Raw genomic sequence first — 12,287 nt, forward strand, 5'->3', positions numbered from 1 at the left:
AACAGACACATTATCACTTCACCGAGCGTAACAAAATCTGCCCCTTCGTATCATCTGTACGCTGATGATACTCAAATCTATCTATCCTCTCCGGAATTGTCACCATCAGTATCGCTCTGTCTCTGTATGCCTTTCTATCATTTCATCTTGGATGTCATCTCGCCATCTCAAATTTAATTATATTCCCACCAGCCAAGAGTAGTTACCAACCTGATATCACTATCACTGTTGAGAACACAACAATTAATCCTACTCCACAAGCTCGCTGCCTAGGGGTCATCCTCATCTCTAAACTGTCCTTCATTCCTCACATTCAATCTGTCTCGAAATCATGTTATATGCATCTAAAAAAAAAACACTAATCCTTGCACTCATTATATCACGCATTGATTATTGCAATGGCCTCCTTACCGATCTTCCTAAGAAAAGACTCTCACCACTACAATCCATTTTGAATGCAGCTGCGAGGCTGATTAACCTAGCTAGACGTTCATCGTCTGCTGATCCGCTCGGTCAGTCCCTCCATTGGTTGCCTGTATGTTACCGCATTCAATATAAAATACTTCTACTTACATACAAAGCCATTATTCGGACTACACCGACTTAGATCTCTTCGCTTATCTCAAAATATATCCCCACCCGACCTCTCCGCTCTGCACAAGATCTGCGTCTCCCATCCACACTCATTACTCGCTCCCACTTACACTTGCAGGATTTTTGTCGGCAGCATCCACCCTATCCAATGCCCTTCCAAGCACACTAAGACTCTCCTCCAAACTTAAAAGTGATCCCAGAAAACTCACCTCTTCAGGCAGCTTATCATATTCCAGAACCCCCACACAACCGTCAGTAGTATCTAATTGCACCCCATCAGGACCGTTTTGTAATCTGGTGGGACTACCATGCTATGGAATTCTATCCTTACGTATCCCTCCTATTATCCCTATAGATTGTAAGCTTGCGAGCAGGGCCCTCCTACCTCCATGTTGGTTTGTATCTACCCAGTTTGTTTAATCACTGTTTTCAATTGTAAAGTGCAATGGAATATGCTGCGCTATATATGAAACTGTAAATAAATAATACCACTTTTACACCAAAATCCCAGATCCGAACCGTTATTTTTTACACTGTTCCAATCTGGGATTTATCCTGCGTTGCAGACCCGGAATGATCTCGAACCGGCAGAGTTTCACTGCACACAGGTGCAGGTGGCGCCGCTTGGAGCCAATATCATCTCCAACCGCCAGGCTCGCCGATCTTTGCGCCGGGACCAAGCCCAGCACCAAGGCCCCCATCCGCGTCCATTCACCTCCTCACCAGCTCCGCTGCTGTCTGCACAGTACAGCAGACAGCAGCGGAGGCTGTGTGCTCCCCCCCGCCAAACCTCCATACTGACCACAGGATGCTGCGGTTGGGAGGTTGGGCTCCCCATGGGTGTAAACTGTAGCCGTGTTGGATTACTTCGGCATACCCGTTTACAATGCCCCACCACCCGGGTCCTCCTGCATTCCACCCTAGTCTTGACCTGGGTAGAATTCACAAACAAATGGACCCGGGGTTTTTCAGCTACCTGGGTTTTTGCCTCGGTGTAAATGGGGTATAAGATAGGTGAGGGACATCAAAAATAACCAATATCTTTATTTATCTAAACACAGCGAGAGGAACTCAGGGCAGGAGTAACCTCTGAGAGCATTTACTAAAGGTCCATCATAGCAAACCCATCACTCAATTTATATAGTGAATAATGAAATAAGAAGGTGGTGGCCAATATAACCCCCCCTCTCCATAAACAGAATGCACACCATCTACCACTATAATTTGGCCCATCTAGTCTGCCCCTTTCTTAACCATATTGTTACCTCAAACCCTATTTGATCCGAATTTCTTTGTAAGGATATCCTTAGGTCTATCCCATTACACAGTTCTAACTGTCTTTTTTTTTAAATGTCATCTCCCAGTAAATCTGTCAAAATTCAGACATTGTGACCATTTGGCAACATAAGACCGACCAGAACCAACTGGTGGTAGTGCAGGAGTACTGCAGCTACGAAGGGGATATTTTCTTATACTTTTGGTGTGTAGTGTGTATGGGGCTTTACAAGCCATGCATAATTCTAGTGGACAAACTGAAATAGTTCTGCACACAGCAGGAATTTGCTTGGGTAAGGGTCATTGGGTCCACCACTGAAAGTCGACAGGGTCCGAAGGTCGATGCAAGCATTAGGGCAAGCAATGGGAAGGTCGACAGTCAAAAGGTCAACACTAGTTTTTCACTTTTTTTTACCCAAATGTCAACAATGACACCACCTAAGTGTACCCCATCCCCTTCGCATGGATCGCTGCGCTCGGCATGATTCGGGCGCTATTTTATTTTCCCACCACTTTGTGGCACAAAAAAGGCTCCGTCTTCAATCCCGGCGGCGGGTGAGTGTGTGCCGGTGCAGAGTAGAGCTGCCATAACTGAGAGGTGAAGGGGGGGGGGCAGAGTGACAGAGAGGGACAGGAGGACGGAGAGGTGAAATGGTGGTGGAGAGATGCAGGGAGAAGTGAGAGGTGCAGGGGTGACACGGGATAGCGAGGTGGAGGGAGTGAGGGGTGATGGGGATGGAGGGGGACATATATATGTACACTCACTATATACAACGTGTGTGATAGATAGAAAGATATATTTGTATTATGATTTTACACTGTAGTACATCCTGTAGTCCAATGCTCAAGTACTAGATAGTATAAATGGTCCTACAGGTTGAGTATCCCTTATCCAAAATGCTCGGGACCAGGAGAATTTTGGATAACGGATTATTCCGTATTTCGGAATATTTTAATATTTCAATGATGTTTTTTGAAGTATCTTGCATTTATGCTGTATAAACACATAAAATACACACAAATATATATTTTATTACCACATAAAATACACACAAATATATTTTATTTGTTCAAAAAACAAGGTTTCAAAACATGAAACAAAATGTGTGTACTATCTCAGATACTGAATTTGAATGGCAAGCAATCATTTTCTTGTACATATATAGTACCAGTTACATATCATGTCCTCAGTAGTGCTGTAACATATGTCCCCAGTGAGTTTTTAGCAAAAAAAAAAAAAAAAAATTCTTCACTTCTGGAATGTATGGTTTTCGGAATAATTCGGATAACGGATATTCGGATACGGGATACTCGACCTGTACTAGTGTGGTGTACAATGTGTATAAGGGGTATGTGGTGTGGTACCCCACTTTAAAATTTCCACTTCAAGCACTGTTAATTAGCATAACAAATTAAACAGCTCAGGAAGCAAGAGAACACTTAACATTCTAAACTATGGGCCACATGTACTGAGCTTGAAAAGTGATCAAATGTAGAGTGATAAAGAACCAGCTGCTACCTGCCATGTTACAGGCTTTATACATCTCGCCCAGTGTCCGTTTACAGCTGTCTTAATTAACAAGCTCAAATGAAAAAAAAAAAAAATGAGTCACTCATTGCCACACTTGCCTGGTTGAGGGCAAAACAGAAGCGGGAGAAATGGTAAAAATTAATACAAATCCTTTGCTTTAAGATGTAGCCACACACTAGGAAGCAAGTGTAATGTGTGTTTTGTACATCTGTGCAGTTTCAGTCTAAAGCGGAAACCACAATCTCCTTTCCTCCACCATTGTCTTTCCTACACACAATCTGTGTTGCGCTAGAAACTCCACCTCAATGACAAACTTAAAACAACTTCTTTCTCATCACAGACAAAATTGATACTGCATGGTGAGCGTGTATGTAACAATCTTTCGCACATACTTCCTCACAGGGGAAATGCTTTTCATGCAGTGTGGTCTTCTTAATAAAACTAGGTTCTTTTTTGTCAATGAAGAACCTGAGAATGGTATGACTGTAGTATACTGCTAAGGAACAGGCACTTTTGAAATAGTCACAGTAAACTCATAATAGTATCATTTCCTCTGCATCCTCGGTCATTGGAACGTCACAAGCAAGTGGGGAAATAAGAAAAACCTTTCATAACTTGACATTTTCAATGTATACCGGATAATTGGCGCTCAATTTTTAATGAGGACTGTTCATCTGTTGCCCAAGTCCGACTTGAAGTCCTCTTCAAAATAAAAAATCCCAGTAGCAGACAAGAAAGTTTGCAATATTAATAGAATTAGATAGGCAATAATACATAGCATTTACAAAAACACATTTATTTTTTTTATCCACTACAAACACAATATGGGATTCCGACTGTCGGAACGTCCCCACAGTCAGAATGCTGGCCATTTTTCATTTGATCCGACATTTAGAAACGATGCAAAATCTGTCCAGGGGATGGTTAGAAAACTGCCGTGACTTGGACAATCCGCAGCAGTTTCCGACAAAAAAAAGTGACTATTAAAAAAAGGTCAGATAGGATACCCTTCATTGCGGTCGTTAATGGCAGCATTGAATAGGCATATGCCAATAATTCCCGTCGTGAAATATTGGCACATATTGAATAAGTCCGTAAACACACAATTTTTATACTGGCACACATTGCACTAAATTCCTGGTGATTTAATAGCTGTACAGCATGAGGGACTGGCATATTTTAGATCACACAAAAAACCATGCCAGATCCATAGCATGAAAATAACGGAACCATGTGCTAAATAGAAAAGGGCTCCTAGGTGTCGCATCACAAAAGGGTTCAGGTGATTTTTTTTTAGATTCGGTCACAAAAAAAAAAAATAGTTATGGAACACAAAAATAAACATAGGCTTTCAGTCCTTCCAATAATAGCAAGACAAATCTTATCTAGATTGCCAACATTTAATAATGAGAAAATATAGTGAAAAAAATTGGAAATTAGAAAAAAAAAATAATAATAATAATAATAATAATCTGTCTTGAGAATTAAAACATGCAGGTCCACACAAGTCACAGGTGTAAAAACCTCAGGGAAAAAAAATTCTACAAAACATTGTTGAATGGAGTTTCCATTCAAATGTGTATTTCTGTTTATTGACCGTGCAAAAATGTAAATAAATAAAATGTATTACATTTTTTGTTCTCCCATTTTTCTCTACAAAGTGACAGACTCAGTTGCTTCACAATGTAACATTCTATTCTGATTATTTATAGAGTGTCTCCATTATTACAAAGCTCATATGGAGTTTATAGACACAGAGGGAGGTTCATGCAGACATAAATTAACTAGTTACTTGACCACGTACAGTGTCTGTCCCTGCTTTCTTCCCCTCCCTCCCTCCCTCCCCCTTCCCCCCCTCCCTCCCTCCCCCCCCCTTCCCCCCCTCCCTCCCTCCCCCTTCCCCCCCTCCCTCCCTCCCCCTTCCCCCCCCTTCCCCCCCCTTCCCCCCCCCCCCCTTTCTTTCTCTATTACACCTTCTAAAAATTTGGTAAAATAATAGCCACATATGTCAGTTTATTGTAAGGAGACCAGTTCTTAATCTGTATGTCTATGACGCTTTTTCATTTTTCTGTTCTGTACTGGCTGACTTGTTGTCAATATTTTTGGCATTTCAATAAAATATATGTAAAAAAAAAAAAATTAACTAGTTACTATTGCACCAGAATATTTTAGAATGTAGGACATTGGAAAACCTGGTATAAAATCCACACAAACATGAGAAGTATCACCATAGTAGGAGCAATATGCATAAAAATGTATAGATGGGTGACTTGTGCGAGATCTATAGCCACACGCAGGAATAGTGCAATGGGAACTCATTGCAGTGCTCGCAAGGGTAAAGGATTCATCCTAAGCTGGTATCAGGCCCGTAGATACAATCTCAATGTGTTATGTGTCATAAGGCATATCGGTACGATACACGGTCCCATGGGTTGAGAGGTCGGCTCTCACATCATACGTGCAGCTCGTGTGATCAGTTTGCTTACGTTGCGGTTGTAAGTAGATCGTATGTGCTTTTAAAAACACATACAATTGCTCTGTCGATTGCACGGACGACCTGCATACGATCACGTCATATGCAGGTCATTCAGGTGTATGACCAGCTTTACTTGCAATAGAATAGATTGTAGAAGGTGCATGTACAGATGGAGACCCACTTATTCATTCCCAGCGCCCACCAGAATGTCCCTGCTGGCCAGCGCTTGCTGAGAGGGACTGCATCAGACTGGGACATGCGAGCGTCTCATACGCACGTCTCCACTTCAGGAAGACGGGCAAGCGGTGGTGACCGGCGAAGGCGGACGGGGAGGCGGCGAACGACAGTGGGGAGCTCCTTCGGAACGGGGAGCACAAGCGTCTTGTGCGCGCGTGTCCCCTTCCAACCGAGGCGGGGCTTGGCGGCTGGCGATTCTATCACCAGCCCTCGTAACAAAGAGGCCAGCTCCATCTGTAATTGCAATACAAGCACATTGTTCCCCATACGCCTTTCTAAACTTCATATTAGGAGATGGGAGCCCATCCTTTCATATGCACTGCTAGCATATTTCCCAGCGCAGTTTAGAGAATTTAGGAAGATTACACCCTGCTTAAGTGAACTTTACAACCAAGTACTTTTATATAAAACACAATTTAGAAAGAAGCCCATTAACTTGCACATACACTGTATTTGGCCATGGGAGGAAATCACTGAAAATATCATGCAGATACAACCATGGTGAGATCACCACCAGAAGCCTCAGCAACGCTAACCAATGTTCCGTATACATGTTTATCAGAGTAGCAACATCACACGGTTATAGTTATATTAGATGGAAAGACACAGACGTCCCTGCTTACAAAATCCTCATATTTCAGCAAAAACAAGAAAATTACAGGGAAAAAAAAAAATATTTGAGGGCAGATAAGAGCCACTTGAACTATCTAGTCTTCCATTCTAACAATGAAAATAGAAAAATAAAAAACAGCTTACACAGAAACATTTGAGAAATCGTATGGAACTTTGCAACATTCCCCCAGAGAACATGCCTCCTCTGTTATAGTAATAACAGCAAGGCATGTTATACTACTTAAAATAAAAAAAAAAAAAAATCAGGATTTAACATACATAAATACATATGCCCTCTAAAACATAGAATATATAATATTACGGACTGCAGTGACCAACAAAAGATAAATGTACCCTTTACAGAGAAGGGATATTGTTATTCTGTGCAAGCAGAGTTTATGGCCTAGAGTTTAATAAGACAACAACTCATCAAGAAGATAATCCTCCAGTCCAGTCTATAAACGGCACACTCACACAACAGTCAGGCTAGCGTAATGCAATGAATCCTGCTAACTATACAGAGCAAATAGCGGAAGAGAGATAAAACTATTAAAACGTCCACATCTTACACAAAGCAACATCTGTACCAACTACAATTAGCTAGGGGCGAATTTGTCTGCCGGGTTCAATAAATGGCGGGCTAATTGGTCTGCCGGGGCTTCAATCATTGTTAATATTTATTTTTTTGATGGCGCCACAAGGGGTATGGTGCGTACACACGGGGGCGATTATAGCAAATATCGCTGATTCAGCGATGGGAGTGTGCACTGCTGATATATCGCCAGGTGCGTGCTCCCGTTTTCTCCCCCGTAGTGATCACTGGTCGCAGGAACATGCTCCTGCAACCAGCTGATTTCCACTGCCGGGCTCCCCCGGCAGTTTCTTTTTCATCAGCGACCATCTCTGGTCGCTGATGCAAACGAGACACCGAGCGATATATTGCTCAGCGTGAGCGATATATCGCCCCGTGTGTACAGGGTTTTATGCAATGCCTAACAAAATACATAAACAAAACAAGATAAGCATAACACATAAGTGTAAGAGGGCCTTTAGAGAGAGGAAAGCTGAAGAGGGGAGATGGCCCTGCTCGTGAGAGCTTACATTCTGATGGGCACAGAGAAGGGTGTCACAGAAAAAGTAGAAGTGAGCATGAGAGACGGCAGCACTTAACACAGATTTAGGTCCAAGCGTGAAAGATGCTCGGACAGGGTATGCCATTAGCGCAGGTGTAACAAAATGTATTAACCAATAGTTCCAGCTAATTTTCCTGGAATAAAAAGGTTAGCATTAGCAGCGAAATTTCCCCAACAATAAAAAGTGCGAATCATCACCGCACAGGGCACACTTTACGGCGGACGGAATTTGCCTAGAAGCGCTCACTGCTCCATAGGATTGCAAGCAATTTTACGCAAATTCGGGCCTGTGAAGGGTGCGAGATTGGGTTAAATCGGTTGCCATTGCCGGCGTTTAAACGGCACCTCGCATCGTTCGGAAAGAATAGGATCGATCCCATAGAGTACTACCATTTCCCCACTTGGTTAACTGAATCTGGGCCTAAAAATTTCTCAAACCAATAACATTTTGTTATAGGGTTTGTAATTTGTTTTTAAAGTACTAGCGTGCATTATTTATGGCCATAAAGTTCTTAGGAGTCCCTTCTTGAGGAATGTAATTATTTTGTGGGTGCCAAAACAAAATGGGCACCCATCGTGCCTATTTAATTATTCCCCACCGACGAGTGCAAGTGCCATGTGTGTGGCTAAACCCATCAAAATTACTTCTTTGAGTAACCCACACTTTTGTTTGGATGTCCCCAGTGGTTGCCCAGAGCAGCAATTGCATTGCTTTGTGCAGTGTCATCTAGTGGCAGCCACGGGGTGAAACAACTGAATGGCCCGCTTTGAAGCCAAATAGATTACGTACATCGGCATGCAGTGAAGACATCTCTCTGGAAACGCATAGAGGAAATGGCCTAGATAGGATGCAATGTAGAAACATTTTAGTGGCACTTCCCTTCACATGGAATTATGCAAAAAAAAAAAAAAAAACTAACATAATGTAGGTGAACTTCCATTCTATACCCAATGAATACTATCATCATCGTTTATTCAACAAGACATAAATGAGCAAAAACAAGAGAACAACAACTTACAGTACATTGTAATTTAGGAAAAGTACATGGTAAATAAACACAGTGGCATCAGGGGAAAGGACACTGAAGTAATTATTAGTAATTATCAGAGATAGATATTCTAATAACAGCACATGAGGAGGGAGGGTCCTGCTCGTGAGAGCTTACATTCTACTACTTGTGCCAACAGGTAGGCGCAGCTCAGAGACCATCATAATGCATTTAAAATTGCATCAATATCCATTTGGTGCGAGTTCTAGCTGATAAAAATCAATACATGGTGCACTTCACGGCTGGACAGCAATATCAGACAAAGAAGGTCATTTATTAAAATAGGGCAGAAGAGAGCAGAGCATTTATGTATACAAAAGTGGTCCTTTAGCCTGCGTAGCATTTACAGAAATGTTGCAGAGCATTTATTGATGTATGTTTGTAGCCCTTACATGTTTTGAGGCTGCGGAGCAGACTTACGTCAGGACTCTACTAATGTAAACCCTTTCAATAACATTTTGGTGTGGTCATCGTTGCCACATACGATATAGAGAAGACCGACTCATTAAATAGGTTTGTAGCAAAGAAAATTTGTACCAGCTTTAGCAAGAAAAAGATAAAGAAATAAAGAAAAAAACCACAAAACAAAAAACTGCAAATGGATCTAAAATCCTATATCTTGTGTGCGCAGAATTTTATACAGCCAATTTCTGCTGCAGGCGATTCAATAAACCCCCTTCACACATAGCAAGTTTCGCTAGTTTTTGCCAGGTCTTGGGAAAAACAACCCATGTTTCGAGTAGGTCTCAAAGCAACACGATCCCGGTTCAGCGCTGCTTCTATCGACTAGGGTTTTTCCTATTAGACAACCAAGCTTAAGTCTGTATTTTGTGAAGTACAAGGATGTATTTTATACATTATTTAACATGTCCATTAGGAATCCCTTTTTGAGGAATTTAAATGTTTTTCCGGGCACTCAAACATAATGAGCACACATCATGACAGAGATGGATTTAGACATCATGGGGCCCTACGTACTTGGGGCCTTCCTCCCTCAAACAATCTATAGCACAATTTAGATTACAATTTTTTGCTGCTGTTTGCAGGTGGCATCGATAGAGTACCTTGGTGTGTGCACAGTCCACAGATAAATGCGCAGCTGCGTGAACATCAGCATTGCGTACAAATCTGAATCAGACTCTAGGCCTTTGAATTAGGTATAAGTCCTACTTTCAAAAGTAAATGAACTTCCATCATACTGTGATCGAAACCACTTGGTGTGTCCAAACATTTTTTTATCCTATCAAAGAACATTAAAGAGACTTTGGGTGTGCAGGCAGATCCGTGTCAAGAAATGCTCTTCTGGGACAGTTTTGGATGGCCAGGATATCTCTATGGGGCCCCTTGAGACCTGCTGAGCCCCAGGCAGGCGCCTAGGTTGCCTTGTAGAAAATGATTCCTTACCATGTGTGTGCAGCTAAACCCATCTAAAGCAATGCTTTGGGCACGTGCCCAAAGTGCCAATTTATTATACATTTTAGCTTGCACCTCAGGAGGCTTAATTCTGAATGCTGCGACCCAGGAGTATAAATGTCTAGAAGTCTGTTATTGGCGCATGGGGCTACCTAAAGGAGGCAGATCATGTACTGCTGCGTGTGGAGGCAGGGTCCATGATGCAGAGTGTAGTAGAGGGCGAGGCAGCCTAGCAACAGAGATGCTGCCTGTAGTGGCGAGGGCTGGTGTATGACATGTACGAGTGTAACAGGCATGTGTACGTGTATATTTATTTATTATTATTTATTTGCAGTTTCTTATATAGCGCAGCAGATTCCGTTGCGCTTTACAATAGTGTATATGAGAGCAGCCTGGCAGCCATGGCTTGTAGAACGCCAGGGAAGATCAGGCTTATGTCAGGAATTTCCCAAGTCTTGGTTGTAGTGTGAAAGGGGTTCTCCAACAAAAACCTGGGATTTTTCAGAGGTGAAAAACCCAGATAAGAGCATGGAACTTCCCGGGCCGTATGTCTGAATGTGGTATAAGTCACCCCAATGTGACAGTTCATCTGATTATCTTACATCAGCAATATACACAGTAACAATGTGTCTGGAAGATCAGTAAAGTTGCTGACAGCAGTAAGGGCAGACATGGCAGACTCTGACTTTCACGACTGTTGGTCCTAGGAACACTGATAATATGAATAGAAATCCTTCTAGCCACATTGCACCCAAGAGTTCATTTCTTACATTTTCACCCCCCAAGAGGATTCTGGATTCCCCTTGCAACTGACCGTGGCCTCAAAATGGACATGATTACATTTGTTTAGAGGAGTGGCATGGACATTATAGAACCTTCTTCTACCAATGAATTCCTTAACATATTCTACATAGGTAAATTGCAAATATTAGCAACACAGGGCCTCATATCAAAATGTGATTGCATCTCAGAAGGATACAACCGCAGTTTAATAGACAATGGGGGGTGGCAATGCCGCATTTAAGGTGACACGGTCCAACAACGCAAGCGTGCCTGAACATTTCAGCTGTGTAACATCACATGCAGAGTGGTAAAATGGTAGCACCTGCCTTCACAGCCAGACTGCGAAGGCAGGGGCCTACCCTTACCACATTCGGAGAGGTGATCTAAATCGTGTCTCCCCCCCCCCACACCCCCAGTATGTGACAGCCATTACAGTTTCACTAGCTTAGCAAAACTGCTACAGAATCAGGCCCACAATACAGCATTTTTTTTATTGTGGTATCTTACTGAACACTAAAAACTTTACTTAAACATAAATGTACATGCATATTTACAGTCCTCTGCCAGCAGAGCTTGCTCTCTATCATTTATCACTGCACATGGGCAACTATAAAAGACGCACAATGCCAGTCCTCAATTATATAAAAGTTGTGATACAAATAAACAAGCGATACAAATAAAATAAAAAAGCAGAATGATATGAAGCGCAGGAGTTTGCAGGTCACCCTCAGGTTTTAAATACCATGAAAAATATCAGTAATATGAATGAATAAAACATGTCCTGTAAAGTTGGACATTGAATGTTGGAGCAACACGAAACTTTAGTAATGATATCAGCAACGTGCAAAATCACAATATCCAAAAGCAAAAGTGTGCGATGTATACATACTGCCAATAATATAATAACTACATGAACATAAATAAGTCAAGCACACGGAGAATGTGCACAGCTTCAGCAATTACAAACTGTCAGTATCTACAGGATTTTGTTTGAATAAACTTATGTGTAAGTCTTACATTTATGGATGCGCTGTATAGATGATTTGACAGGCAGCTCTATAAAATTCCATTAAATGGAACTATAAAAAGGTCTGACAAACATGCACCCACTAATGGGAACAATATTTATGTAAAAAACACCAAACTGCATTAGAAAACACATGGTTAAATAAAAAAATATATAC

General features: G+C 41.8%; 1 protein-coding gene across 2 annotated transcripts in view; it reads right to left on the bottom strand.

Moving 5' to 3' along the window:
* The window catches only part of RASA2 (RAS p21 protein activator 2), a 155,624-nt gene that overhangs the window by 81,703 nt on the left and 61,634 nt on the right, over positions 1–12,287 (bottom strand). The gene's annotated exons all lie outside the window — the stretch shown is intronic.

Source organism: Crinia signifera, chromosome 3, assembly GCF_055691185.1.
Source record: "Crinia signifera chromosome 3, ASM5569118v1, whole genome shotgun sequence".
NCBI classification, from domain to species: domain Eukaryota; kingdom Metazoa; phylum Chordata; class Amphibia; order Anura; family Myobatrachidae; genus Crinia; species Crinia signifera.